This window comes from Prinia subflava, chromosome 2, assembly GCF_021018805.1.
Source record: "Prinia subflava isolate CZ2003 ecotype Zambia chromosome 2, Cam_Psub_1.2, whole genome shotgun sequence".
NCBI classification, from domain to species: Eukaryota; Metazoa; Chordata; class Aves; order Passeriformes; family Cisticolidae; genus Prinia; species Prinia subflava.
In genome coordinates, this window is record NC_086248.1 from 71,730,525 (window position 1) to 71,742,883 (window position 12,359).

Here is a 12,359-nt window from a genome sequence, read left to right on the forward strand (position 1 = left end):
ATGCTGGACAATGGGATGTGTTCAGTAAGCAACATTTGTCGTCTTCTGTGGGAATGGTGATGAGGTGAACAACCAGTGTCCAGCAGAAATATGACAGTGAGGTGGAAGAAAAACAGTCCTCAGTCACATAGCAAATATGAGACAGCTGTTACTGCAAAGTCACACTGTTTATGACTTGAGTGAAAGACGAAAATGGAAAGTAAGAGAACAACAATTCATTTTAGGCAAACAAGGTGGAACTAATACTGGTAAAATCTTGCCAGGCTCATTGCCTAGGAAAGAGTTAATTCCTGTCCGAGCTTCTCCTAGCACAGAAGCTGGGAAGACTGACATCTCCCTCAGGCAGTGATCAGCCATTGAGATTTTTTCCTGATGATGTAACAGTTGTAACGTGACATCTTGCACACCTTTCCTGGTTGGAGTGGTTATCTGCAGAACAGGAATGATACCCCTACACATTGCTCCAGCAGTTGCCATGATGTCATGAAACCCAGATGATTTATTTTCTTTGTAATAAAGTAAATTTTTCTTTTTAATGAAATAAATTATTATTTTATTAATCATTTTTTGTGTAGCATTGCGAGCCACATTCTTACATTTCAACTATTCCAGCATGGGCCATTTATATCAACATTTAGGATATAAATGAGGGCATGCAATGGAGGGAAATTAACCCAGTACTCCAAAAGTTGGTAATCCAGTACTCATTGCTTTGATAACAGGACAGCAAATCCTTTCCCTGGTGTTCAAGAGACATGCTGGAAGGGCATTTGTCTCCTGAAGCTCCTGTACATATATGTATATACTTGCCTGCCTGTGTAAATGTCTAAAGTAAGGTGGAGCAGCTCAAAAAACACCAGGCACCCAAATCCTCCAACACAAGTAAAGGGCTGGGCTGCTTTTACAGAATAAATTTATAGTTTGTGGAGGGAAGCAATCATTTTGTGATTGCTGTGGGCTATTTTAGGTATCTATCACAGGAGAAGATGAATTGTTTCCTGTAAATGCCTGTTTAACTCTTTTAACTGAACCCAGGGTGTCTGGCTCACGTGTAGATGTCACTCACACATAAAGACATTTCAGATGATTCTGCTGCAAAGTCTGGGAAGAGACCGCAGGCAAATTTCCCAAGAGAACTCAAGCCCCATTGAACAGAGCTAAATGAACAGGTTCTTAGATCCCAAGGAAACAACTGAAAACATGGCTCCTATGGCTCCTGAAATGCTTCTTCTGTGTTAACTACATGGTCGTGGAAGTCTTTGTTCCATCTTCCCTTCAGAAATGAAGTGCTGGTAGCTGAGCTGAAGGGCAGTGCTGGCAGCACAAGCACTTCAGAGGGTGTCGGCTGCAGCACAGCCCCAGCCTGTCTGTGGGGCATCTGCTCTGGACCTTCACTGGGTACCTCACACAGAATCACAGAATATGCTGAGTTCAAAAAGACCCACAGGGGAATCTAGTCCATTTTCCAGCCCTGCACAGAACCATCCCCAAGAATTCCACCACGTGCCTGAGAGCATTGTCCAAATGCTTCTTCAGCTCTGTCAGGCTGCTGCTGTGACCACTTCTCTGGGGGCCTGTTCCTTCTGGGTGCCCAAAGGCAGAAAGGTCAGAACACTTAGGCAGGTAAATACTAAGTGTTTGCCAAAGTTCTGAAATAAGTTTCTGAAATAAGTTTCTGAAAGAGGGCCTAGTGAAAAAAAGTAAAGGTTAGCAAGATGCAGCACCTGGCTTGGGGTGGCTGCTTTTGGAGTTGGTGTGAAGCTCTGACTGCTTCCAAAAGGAGCCAGCTGAAGTAGAAAAACTCCAACAAAACATAGCCAGAGTGCTGCAGGGGATGCAGGAAAGACAGGAAGTTTAGCAATCCTGGATTTATCCTCTCAGAGGAGATAAGGAGATGGGGCCATTATAATAAAGAGTGCTTTGCTTTTCACTTTCCAGCTAAGGGCATGAGATTTTCACGTCCTTATGCCACTGTGGGGTTGCTACTTGTTCCCACCTTTTCCAGAGGGAAGCAGAGAGGAGGACTGTTGTGAGTGAGCTCACACAAGGCCAGGCAATGGCAACACTGGGAGGAGAGCTGTAGCTTCCAAGCTCTCATCCTCTACTTCGTTGGCAGGTGGTGCTGCATATACTGAAAGGCTGAGGCTCTCAGACAACCTATACAGCATCATACACAGCAAGATAGACTCTATTTGAGGAACAAAAAGGGGTCAAAAATTAAAAGAAATATTTTAAAATTTTTCTTGCCCAGTGCAGCAGGAAATTTGCTGAGGTGATCAGTGATTATGAAAACAAGTGGGATGGTCACAATCTGAAAGTGTCCTTTTGAGCAAGGATCCCTGCTCAGTTTCAAGTAAGATAGGGTGAGGGCCACGTACAGTACTGATGACACTAGACAGAAGCCTTGCAATGATACATTAACTTTGACTTTTTTGACTTCCTCAGTGAAAGCCATCTTATGACACCTGAGTGTGTCTCAGTTTCCATTCTAGGATGGGGAGATCAATATTCCCTGCCTGGGAAAGTGAGGGGAGGGAAAAATATCTCTGACATAGTTACTCCTATAGTTTCTGATACTGAGGTAGAAAATGCCTGGAGTTCAAAGCCTAGTACCTTTTGCTGGTATGGAGCTGAATAGAGCCCTTCAAGAAGTTGAGAAGGGCATCTTGGCCAGGATTATGGGATCACAGAATAATTCTGGTTGGAAGGGTCACCTGTGGACTCTTTAGAGCAAGCCCTGCTCAAAGCCAGGCCAGCTCTGAGGTCAGGCCAGGTTGCTCAGGGCTTGATCCAGCTGGGGCTTGAAAGCCTCCAGGGATGGAGACAGCACAGCCTCTGCTTGTCTGAGTTGACTGGTGGGTGAATGTGGAGGCAAGACAGAGAGACCTGTCAGATGTGGTTCCATTTCAGGAAGACATTAATGAGCCATAAGGCTGAAGGATTTCCTGTAGTCAAAATCCCATGCCTGCTTCCAAGCCTGCTTGTCCCCAGTTTTGCTGCAAGACCCACGGTGCAGTGTGGTGTGGCACTAGTGTGACTATCTCGGTGCAGAGCAGTGGCTGGGAGATATTTCCAGGAGATGTTGCAGGCTATCCTGACCTCACACTAACTATTAGACCTTGGTTTTATTAGCCTACTATTAAAGTCTGGGTGTGCTAAATGTATTAGGTCAAAAGTAAGGCTGGTATTTCTACTACTACAAATCAGCATGGTGACATGCAGACATGCTCTTAGAAAGAAAGTAGGTAAATATTTAGAGAAGGTATATCCCTGGCTTCTGAGAGAAAATAGATGATGTATAGTGCTATATGATGAAAGCAATGAAATCAGATATTCCTTTTGGCTTCTTCTCTACTAAGAGCTTTTTTTCCTCTTCCTAAATGAAAGCCCAAAATATTAAGGATTTATTCTGCAGAAGACTGACATTCTCTTCTTAAAGCCCTGAAGGCTTAAAAAAGTTGAAACCCAGACATTTGTCAAATGAAATGTTGTGTTCAGTTTGAAACTCAGCTTAAGCACTGTCTGTGTTATCCCGTTAGTGAGGCTTCCCTAAATCCCATTTGCACATCAGAGCTGCATATTGCCTTACAGATTATTATGGTTACTTACAGTGGCCTCTGACAACACTCCTAATTTAACAGTCTCTCATACCTGAAAAAGGGATGCTTTCAGACAGGATGGAGGGAAGGAAAAAGAGGACTAGGAGTGGCAGGCATGTCTGCATCTTCAGCAGATATCAACACCTTCATTTGGGGGCAAAAGCAAGCCTTAAGACCATCATCCACAGGAGCTGTCCCACAGTGCCAGCCTCCCACTGCCCAACTCCTGCCAGTTCCTGCCTTCTCCACTATGATTTCTCATCTCTCCCTAGCTGTGACCTAAAAGTGTCACAAGGTACAGATTTGACCCTATGGGCCCAGTCCAAAGAATCTCAGGCTTTTGAAGTGTTGGTCTCCAGGTAGACAGAAACTCACCTTTGCAGATCGCTGCCTGCTTTCCATAGAAAGCCGGGATGAGGCCACCTTGCACGCTCCCAGCGTGTCCCAGAGCCAGGACAGGCAATCTCCAACCACAGCTTGATTCTGTAATAGTGTAGTGTGGTTTTTGGACGTGTGCAGCTCTACACATGATGCTCCCAGTGATGGGAAAAGAGGGATGGGGAAAGATGGGAAACTCTCTTTCCCCATCACTGGAAGTATCTCGGTAGGGGATATGGGGAGGACCACTCTGTCCCTGTTAGTGATGATGAGCAGCACAACAAAGGTTCTGGCTCTCTGAGCAACATGAGGCCAGGAGCACTTGCAGTTGCAGGTAGCCTGCCAGGGTGGGGTTTTTCACTGCCCTGATATTCTCCTGTCCTATTCAGATTGTCACTGTTCATCCCCATTCCCAGCGGAACTCAGCTGAGACACTCTCACTGCTGAGAACTCAGCAGACATTTAGGAGTCTTCAAGGTTTTTGAGGAGGGAAGGTAGAAAGGAGGAAAGGCTTCAAACTTGTCTTTTTGGCTCAGACAGCCTTTTTTCCATTTTGTCATTGCACCTGGAAGGCACTGGTCTGGCGCCTTCCCAGTATGCACATCCACAGCTGACAAACTTAGTTATTCTCTGTGGCAAACCCACTAAAGTGTTCATACAGAATTTCCTAAAGCTCACCTTTGTGCAGTCAAAGCAATGACCTTTTCAAAGTCTTTCAAGGTTCTCATTGAACAGAAGGGCAATTATAGCCAAATACTTCTGTATGTACTTGTCAATGTACTTCAAATTTTCTACACAGTGGCTCTCAGTTACAATTGCCTTTCTTGGATGTGAGTTGCCAATAATATCCACAGAAAATATGTGCCTCTTGGATCAGTCCTTGGTTAAGGTTGGAGTAGAGAGTGAAGGCATTGTGCTCTTTATGAGCTGTAATACCTCTAGACTCACATTGAGAATGAAAGCAGAGTTTGGTCTAGAGTCCAAATTTCTGGCTGAGCTGTTCTGACTCACTGTTCCTCCTGGCTGGGCATATAAGTAGTAGCATTTAAGATCATTAGATCCTCTCTGTATGAACTTAAGCTTGGACCTTCCTTTCCTTAATGTCTAACTTAGTCTCTCCACTGGATAGATGCTTGGAGGAGAACCAGGGGACTGTTAGAGGGACCAGGACAGGAAATGGTTTCATGAGCCAAAGAGAAATTGGAGAAGGTTAAAAATTAGCTGTGTGAATTCTCTGCTGATATCAGTTGGCCTAACATAATGAAGCTGCATTAATTTACTCTAGGAAACCATCTGACACTGCTCTTTGTGCAGGACTGTGCTGACAGAGTAGCAGCCTCTCTGGGAGAGACAGGGAAGGCGTCAGCGTCCCATTCGGCACCGACCCTTTGGTGTGGACTTAGCATGCACTTTTATTGCTGCACAGCATCCACAGCAAGAGATGGTGAGTCTTGGATATGTGAAAAATAATGAATCTGGATGCAGAAAAGCCTTTGGAAGCCCTAAATCACACCAAGTTTTCTGTAAGCCTCCCCTAAATCTGGACCAGTATTCCTCTGTAACTTGTTCTGTAGATTTACACTGTTTGCTGAAAACAGTGTGTATGAAGCCTGAGCAGCTGAAACAGTCTGAGAATATCCCCAGCTTGCAGTGCTGTCATTAAACATTAACAGTGAGCAGCTGGGCCTTCCATGGGCTGCACAGACTTGTGCTGCTGTCAGTGCTAGTGGGAGCAAGCTTTGTAAGGAGAGGGAAGGAAACACACCCTGGCATGCAAAGCCCAAACTATGAGTCAGAGGAACAGAGAAGCAATGGGTTTGCACTGAGACTGACTGCCTGTGCCTTTAAGGATGAGGTGGGAGGCATGTGCCCCTGAGATGAGAGGCTGGGTTAAGCAGGGATGGAGCTGTCTCAGGCAGCCATTCATATTGTTTTAGAGTTCACATCACTTTCCATCCAGCTCAGCACTGCAGCATGCTTAGGCAGAGGATATTTCACAGGAGCTCAGTCCAGCATCAGACAACAGACGGAAAAATAAAAAAGAGGGGTTTCATTGATGATATTTGAGATGAGAACCTTGGGGTGTCCCTGTGCTGTTCTAGCTGCTCCAAGCAGATTTGGGATGGTGCAGACGCCTTTCCACAGCAGGGCCAACACAAGAGCTGGTCACTGCCAGCCTGGGCACCTTCCGGGCTACAATTCATAACAGGTAACATTGATTTTTGCCCTGAAGAGCTCATTGCTCTGCCACAGTCAGGTGATGGCATTTGTTCCTACTCATACAGGACTGAGAGCGTCTCTCCTGCCATCAGTCTAGATACAGTTCAGGAGACACTGTGCTAATTCCCTGGAAATCCTTCAGAAGGGAAGTAGTGGAGAAAGGAGGTGAAGATAGACAAAAGCTTAGGTGCTGAGAACGTGAGTGTCCCAAGTTGGACTTGCCATCTTGTGCACTGTTCTGTGGTGAATGCCCGTGGGCATCCACTTGCTGTTAGGGCAGGTAGCTCAGCCAGCTAAGGAGCCTCCCCTCACCTGTGCCGTGATCTAACCCACGAGTGTAGCAGCTACTGCAGGTAGCCATGGCACCGTGCCCACGGCTTTCACCTTCCCTTGCCTGTGAGCCATACCTCTGGGCTTGCCTTTGAAGGTCCCTTGGCAATCATCTCAGGGACAGAAATCTGGGGTAGTGACCCTTCAGACCACCATTAACCTGTCCAGAGCCCTGACCAAATCCTCCTGCTCTGCTTTGCAGCTCAGCACAAGCACAGGTTGTGCAGACTTGGGTTGAGGGCTTGTGGCTGCAAAGTGTGGCTTCACCCACATTGGTTATGGTGGGGACCTTGCCTCAAGCCTCAAAAAGACACACACTCAGCCAGTGAGGTGACCTGCAGTTAGTCTAAATATCTCCTGATGAACACATGTTCAATGCATCTCTTAAATGAGGTGGAGCTTGTTGATCCCATGAAGACTGCCTGGTGAATGATTTTCTATGACTCAGTCAAAGAAAAGAAACTCCTGGTTCTGGATTAGTAGATTGATTTTACCTGGATTCTCCTCTCCAAGTGAGATCTGCTAGATACTGGCATCACATCCTTATTCATATAAAATATGCACTATTTGCCTTATGTAGGTGCAGGAGTCACTTGGGGTAGTACCACTCAGCTCCACAGAACAGAACGAGCTGGGCTCAGGATGAGTGAGCTTTGTATCGATCCTAGCCCCTGTCTACACAGGAACTTGACTCTGCTTCCAAAAGTAGGCAGAATACACTCTCTTTTGGAGTGCATTTTCAGAATGTGATGCTACAGCTGCCTAGGTGGACAGTGATTTCAGCAGAAGTTAATGAGAGACACGGAACTAAGAACTGCCAACCCCACAACTCAGCACACTAAGGTTTTGAAATTGTCCCCCTTAACATTTTCTTTTCTTTTCTTTTCTTTTTCTTTTTTTTTTAGTTACTGGAGGTTTCTTGGAATGGTGACACCTTTTTTAAATAGACTAATATGTGCGTCATGGATAGCAGAGGTGGTGTTTTAGACTCAATTCATGTTAGAGCACAGGGGAATACAATACACAGGAAGTCTTTAAAATACAGGACAAGAGCACGTGAGTTGATGAAATAATAATTGGAAGCTCTATTCATCAGGGTATTTAAGTATCTGACTGATTCTGCCCAGAAACAGTTCCACTCATTTCACTTGGATTAATCACAGGACTACAAATGAATACTTTAAAGTATCCTGCAGAATCATGGCCTGAGCAAACAAAGCTCATTATTTTTATTTTGTTTTCACATATAAGTGTTGCAGGACCCACACTTCCTGCTGAAGATTCTTGCAAGAGCTTGTTTTATTGGCAAACCTGGAATACATTTCAAAATCCTGTGTGAGGAGTCATGGAAAATAGATTTTAAATGCCTGTCCTTGAGCAGTTGTGCCAGGAGATCTGGTGCCAGTAGGGGAAGAGTCCCAGTGTCATGTGATTTATTTGTCTGAATAATGTAGCTTAGATTTCATGAATTTGCAGTCCAATATTTAATGGAATAAATATCCAAACTGAGTTCTGTTTTAGATACCTGATACATACTAGATGCTTGGATAATTAATAAATCTGAAGAAATCCCAGTATTATCCAGGCAATTCCACCCACTGGGAAAAAGAAGTGAAATGTTTCCCTATCCTGAGAGCCACTGACTCAATCACAGTAATAATACTTCGGTTTTCCAAACGCATCTTGCATTTCAAAGCACTTTTCAAATGCTAATTAACTCTGACCATAACCTTGCCAGAAAGGGAAATATTATCCCATACTGGACAGGTGAGGAAGACAAAGACCTAAAGAAGTTCCTTGCCCCAAATCTCACAGGAATCAGTGGTGGACAGAGCTGGGGAGCTCTTTTTCCCTTTTGATTTTTTCAGTGTCTGGTCTTGTGCTTTAGCTGTTTGCCTAATCTGTGTCTAGACGCTGCTTCCTTGTCAGAGCAGGGCCTCTGTGGGGGCTGCCTCCCTGTCTGAGCGAGGGTGAGCAGTGGGAGCTGTGCACCTCCACAGCACCAGGCCATGCTGAGGGCACCCCTGGGTGGGGAAAGGAGACAGTGGCTGAAAGGGCTTCAGCCTCTGCCTCAGACCACGTGGAGCTGTGGGAGAAGGCACAGGGGGATGCTGTTCACGGCAGTGCAGACCCACTTCTGGCACCTCCATGTATCCCCTAAGCGCTCTGCCCCCCTTGGCCCAGGGCATCAGGGCAGCAGCTCCTGGGTTGGCTCCTCTGCCCCAGCCTGAGGTGAGGAGCAATGGGTCACTCACTCTTTGGGTCTGCAAGCACCACTGGGAAGGGGGGTATGGCCTCCATGGGCACAGCTGGCAGGACTGCAGCAGGTCGGGCTGGCAGCCAAGGCTGGATGATCTCTAAGCCTCCCTGAAGGGCACCACTTGGAGAACAGAGCATTAGGTACTTGCCAGGACACAGTGAAAAGGTGAACACACTAACCCTCTACTGTAGAAGGGAAAGTCATTAACGTCAATCTGGGTGCTTGGTGCTGGAAACAGTTCACAATCCCTTTTTTCCTCATCCTCCTCCTTGCAGCATGGCCTTGCACATGAAAAGGGAGAGGATATATGTTAAGGCTATTCACTTTTACAGTGTGAGAGACAGGAGTTTTAGGACTTGTCTGTGGTGAAAAGGACTTGCTGGTCTATTGCAGTGAATATACAACTCCATCCTAAGCAAATAAAATCCAGACTGTCCTTCTAGTATAGTCCAAACCTGTTCCTTGATGGAGAAAAATTGTATCAGCAGCTTCACATAGTTTCCTGTGTAGCTACACTAACACTAGGAAGAACACAGATTAGGGAGATAAAAGGTTTTTCATTTACTTCCATAACTGATGTAACTGTACAAACTATTTTTAATTACAGTGCTAGCACTCTCCTACTGCAGCAAACCTTGCACTTTCCCATTTTACTTTATATCTTCCCATTTCTCTGCCTAGCAGGTTGTAAGCCACTTCAGCTGTGGTTAGAGCATCTCTGGGCTTTTTTGTCGATGTTATAATGAAAGTCATTTAGTTGTCAGAAGGCCTCAGTGACTCTTAAATCCCCAGAGATGGGCTCCCCCCAACCCTGAGCCCTGTGCTGGCCCTCAGCACACTGCGAGCTTGCCCAGGGAAAGGGCTCCAGGAGGGTGCTCCTGGCAGGGACTGTCCCTGTTTCATGGATGAGCAAACCAAAACCCAGGAGGATTAAGGAGTCCTATTCCCTGCAGCCACTACTGGTGCGATGGTTACTCTGCTGTGATTAAAAACGCAGGTGGACTGAGCTGCTGGGGACCATGCCCGGGGCAGGAGCCCTCTCCCCATCACATTGTGACAAGGAGAGCTATGCCAGGGATGAGCTGCTAGAGGCAGACCTCTGCCTCCTTACAAGCCTAGGTCACTGCTCCCAAATACTCACACAGTTCCGTGTACAGCTCCAGGGAAGTGAGCTGTACACCAGGGTAAAACCGTTAGAGAAGGACTTGCACAGGGTAGAGAGGTGAAGTGGGAACGTAGGAACCTTGCTGGGATGGGGTGGCTGGCACTGCAAGGAGATGGGAGCCATCCCATGGCCTGCTGGCAGCCCCCTCACTGCTCTTTCTCTTTGTAGGAATGAATGAGAAGTGTGTCTGTGTGTGTGGGACAGGGGGACACCAGGCTGAGCCACTCATGCTGACAGTGTTACCACAGAGTGTAATGCAAATCCAGCATAACTCACAGAACAAGGTGTGTGAGTGCCATAATGAGACTTAAAAGTGGGGAAATTAGAGAATGGAAGTTGGTTTTAACTCCCATTTTTGTGATAGGAAGAGACAGTGAAATAAAGAGCATGTGTGTGACAGAAACATGCCTTTTTATATTCTTGTAATTTGTGCTTTACATAACTAAATAAATGTTAGTGAGTCTGTTGCAGGGGGTGGAGATGACAGTCTGTGCACATCACAGAGAGAGAAAGAAAAATTGCTGTATCCATCCATAAAATGAGGATCTTCCTGACTTTTTTCCCCTTGGTATTTACAGAAGGTTTATTCTCACTAGAAAACTCCAGAACTATCTGGCAGGTGTGTATTAAAATGTTTATGACCGTGCTCACAACTTCACATCTGTGAAACATTGTCTCTGCTGGAGCCTGAGGGATGGCTGCAAGCATCTTTCCTGGCTGATCCTCTACAGTCCTCTCAGCAGATTTTGGCACCTCTAGTTTTTACATGAAAAAGCAGATGGGAGAGAGAGCACTTCTGAGAGGGCCTAACACCTTCTTAGCCCAAAGATATTTTAAGCATAAATCTGCTAGAAGACCTCAGGAGGTTTCAGGCTCCAAATTCTCCCAAGCAACTGGCTCAGCTCTGGGGGCCCATGCTGTACAAAAACAGAAATGGTCATGAAGGAGGTCCAGAGGCAGTGGAACCACTCCAGCCATGGCAGAGTCACACCAAATGGCACCAGTGTGAAAATTAGGTGAGCGGAGGGGGAGAGCCAAATCCTCCATGCCAGAAGAAGTACCAAGTTGTCTTGAACTGATAACAAATTTTTCAGTACAAAAATGGCCAGATGAGGCTAGCCTGAATGAACATCAGGAAAAGCAATCTCAGGATAACACCAGGATTTTGGAGTTGGATGTGTGCCTCTGCCACTGCAGAGCTTTGTTCAGCGCCGGCGGGAGCATGGTGACCCCGGGGAGGAGGGCAGTGTGCCAGGAAGGCATCATGGCACAGCAAGGAGCTGCCACCCCGACGTCAGCACAGGCTGTACCTGTGCTCCTGATTTGTCCCCACTGGGCAGTGAAGGTTCTCCGGCTTAGACCACATCGAGAAGAAAATGATTGGCTAAGGGAGGGAATACACCAGCAGCTGTTGCTTAAATGAAGCAGGGGCTATGGTTTGACCACTGATTGGAAAGCAATTTTGTACAAGGCCTTTTCAAATCACTGCTCACCTCTCCTTTCCTATTAATAATTACAGTACGGTGCTGCTGGTGTCAAGTTGCTATAGAAGCACTGACTAAGCTTCTTTGCAAGCTGTTTAATAAATAGAAAAAGATCTTTCCTGAGATTTCCCAAGCTTTTTTTTTTTTTTTTTTTTTTTTTTTAAACAATCAGCTGCAGAGCAGCCTGAGCCCTTGCTGCCTCCCTGCTGCCTGACCCAACAGCCCTCTCATCTCAGCACCCTGGTCCACTCCAGATAACTGCAGTGCCAGGAAACCTGTTTTCCATAACAAAGTCCCTGTGGCTGCGGTTTAACACAACTGCCTCTTCAAGATGAGGCAGTGAGGCGCAGCTCTGCTGGTGCCAATCTGGTGCCCCTCAGGGCTGGAGCTGTGTGCCCCTGTGTGTTCTCTCCCTGTGTCTCTCCTGTACAATAATGGGACTTGTGCTTCACCGCACTGATGTCACTTCAAATGCTTAAACAAGCAAAGCATTAACCCTTAATTTCAAGGGAGGTTGTCTTTAAGCTTCATGTATCCCCAGTCCACTCTGTCTGCAGGTTGCAGCCTGCCCCTGCCTGAGTTGCAGACAGCAGCACCCCAGAATGGCTGCTGTTTCCTATTGCCATCACTGGCCATAATTAATGGCTGCTAAAGGAAGATCGGGACTGCCTTTTATATACATTTCCCCACCCAGCACTCCCTCAAGCTTTGTGCTACTCCACTGGAGCCTCGCTGATTTATTAGAGCTCAGGCAGACCTGTAGTCATAACAGGCTGGGGAATATTTTCTCTCTAGGCTCAGGATTAACACAGACCTTACTCAGAGAAGGGATTATGGTGTGGGTAAGTGGACCCCTGGTGTGTATATATATATATATATTTAATGAGCCCAAAAAGCAGTGGCTGGGGAAATGACAGAAGACA

General features: G+C 46.3%; 1 long non-coding RNA gene across 3 annotated transcripts in view; it reads right to left on the reverse strand.

The window, feature by feature from the left end:
* Nucleotides 1–12,359, reverse strand: part of LOC134547025 (uncharacterized) — a 126,921-nt gene that overhangs the window by 5,165 nt on the left and 109,397 nt on the right. The gene's annotated exons all lie outside the window — the stretch shown is intronic.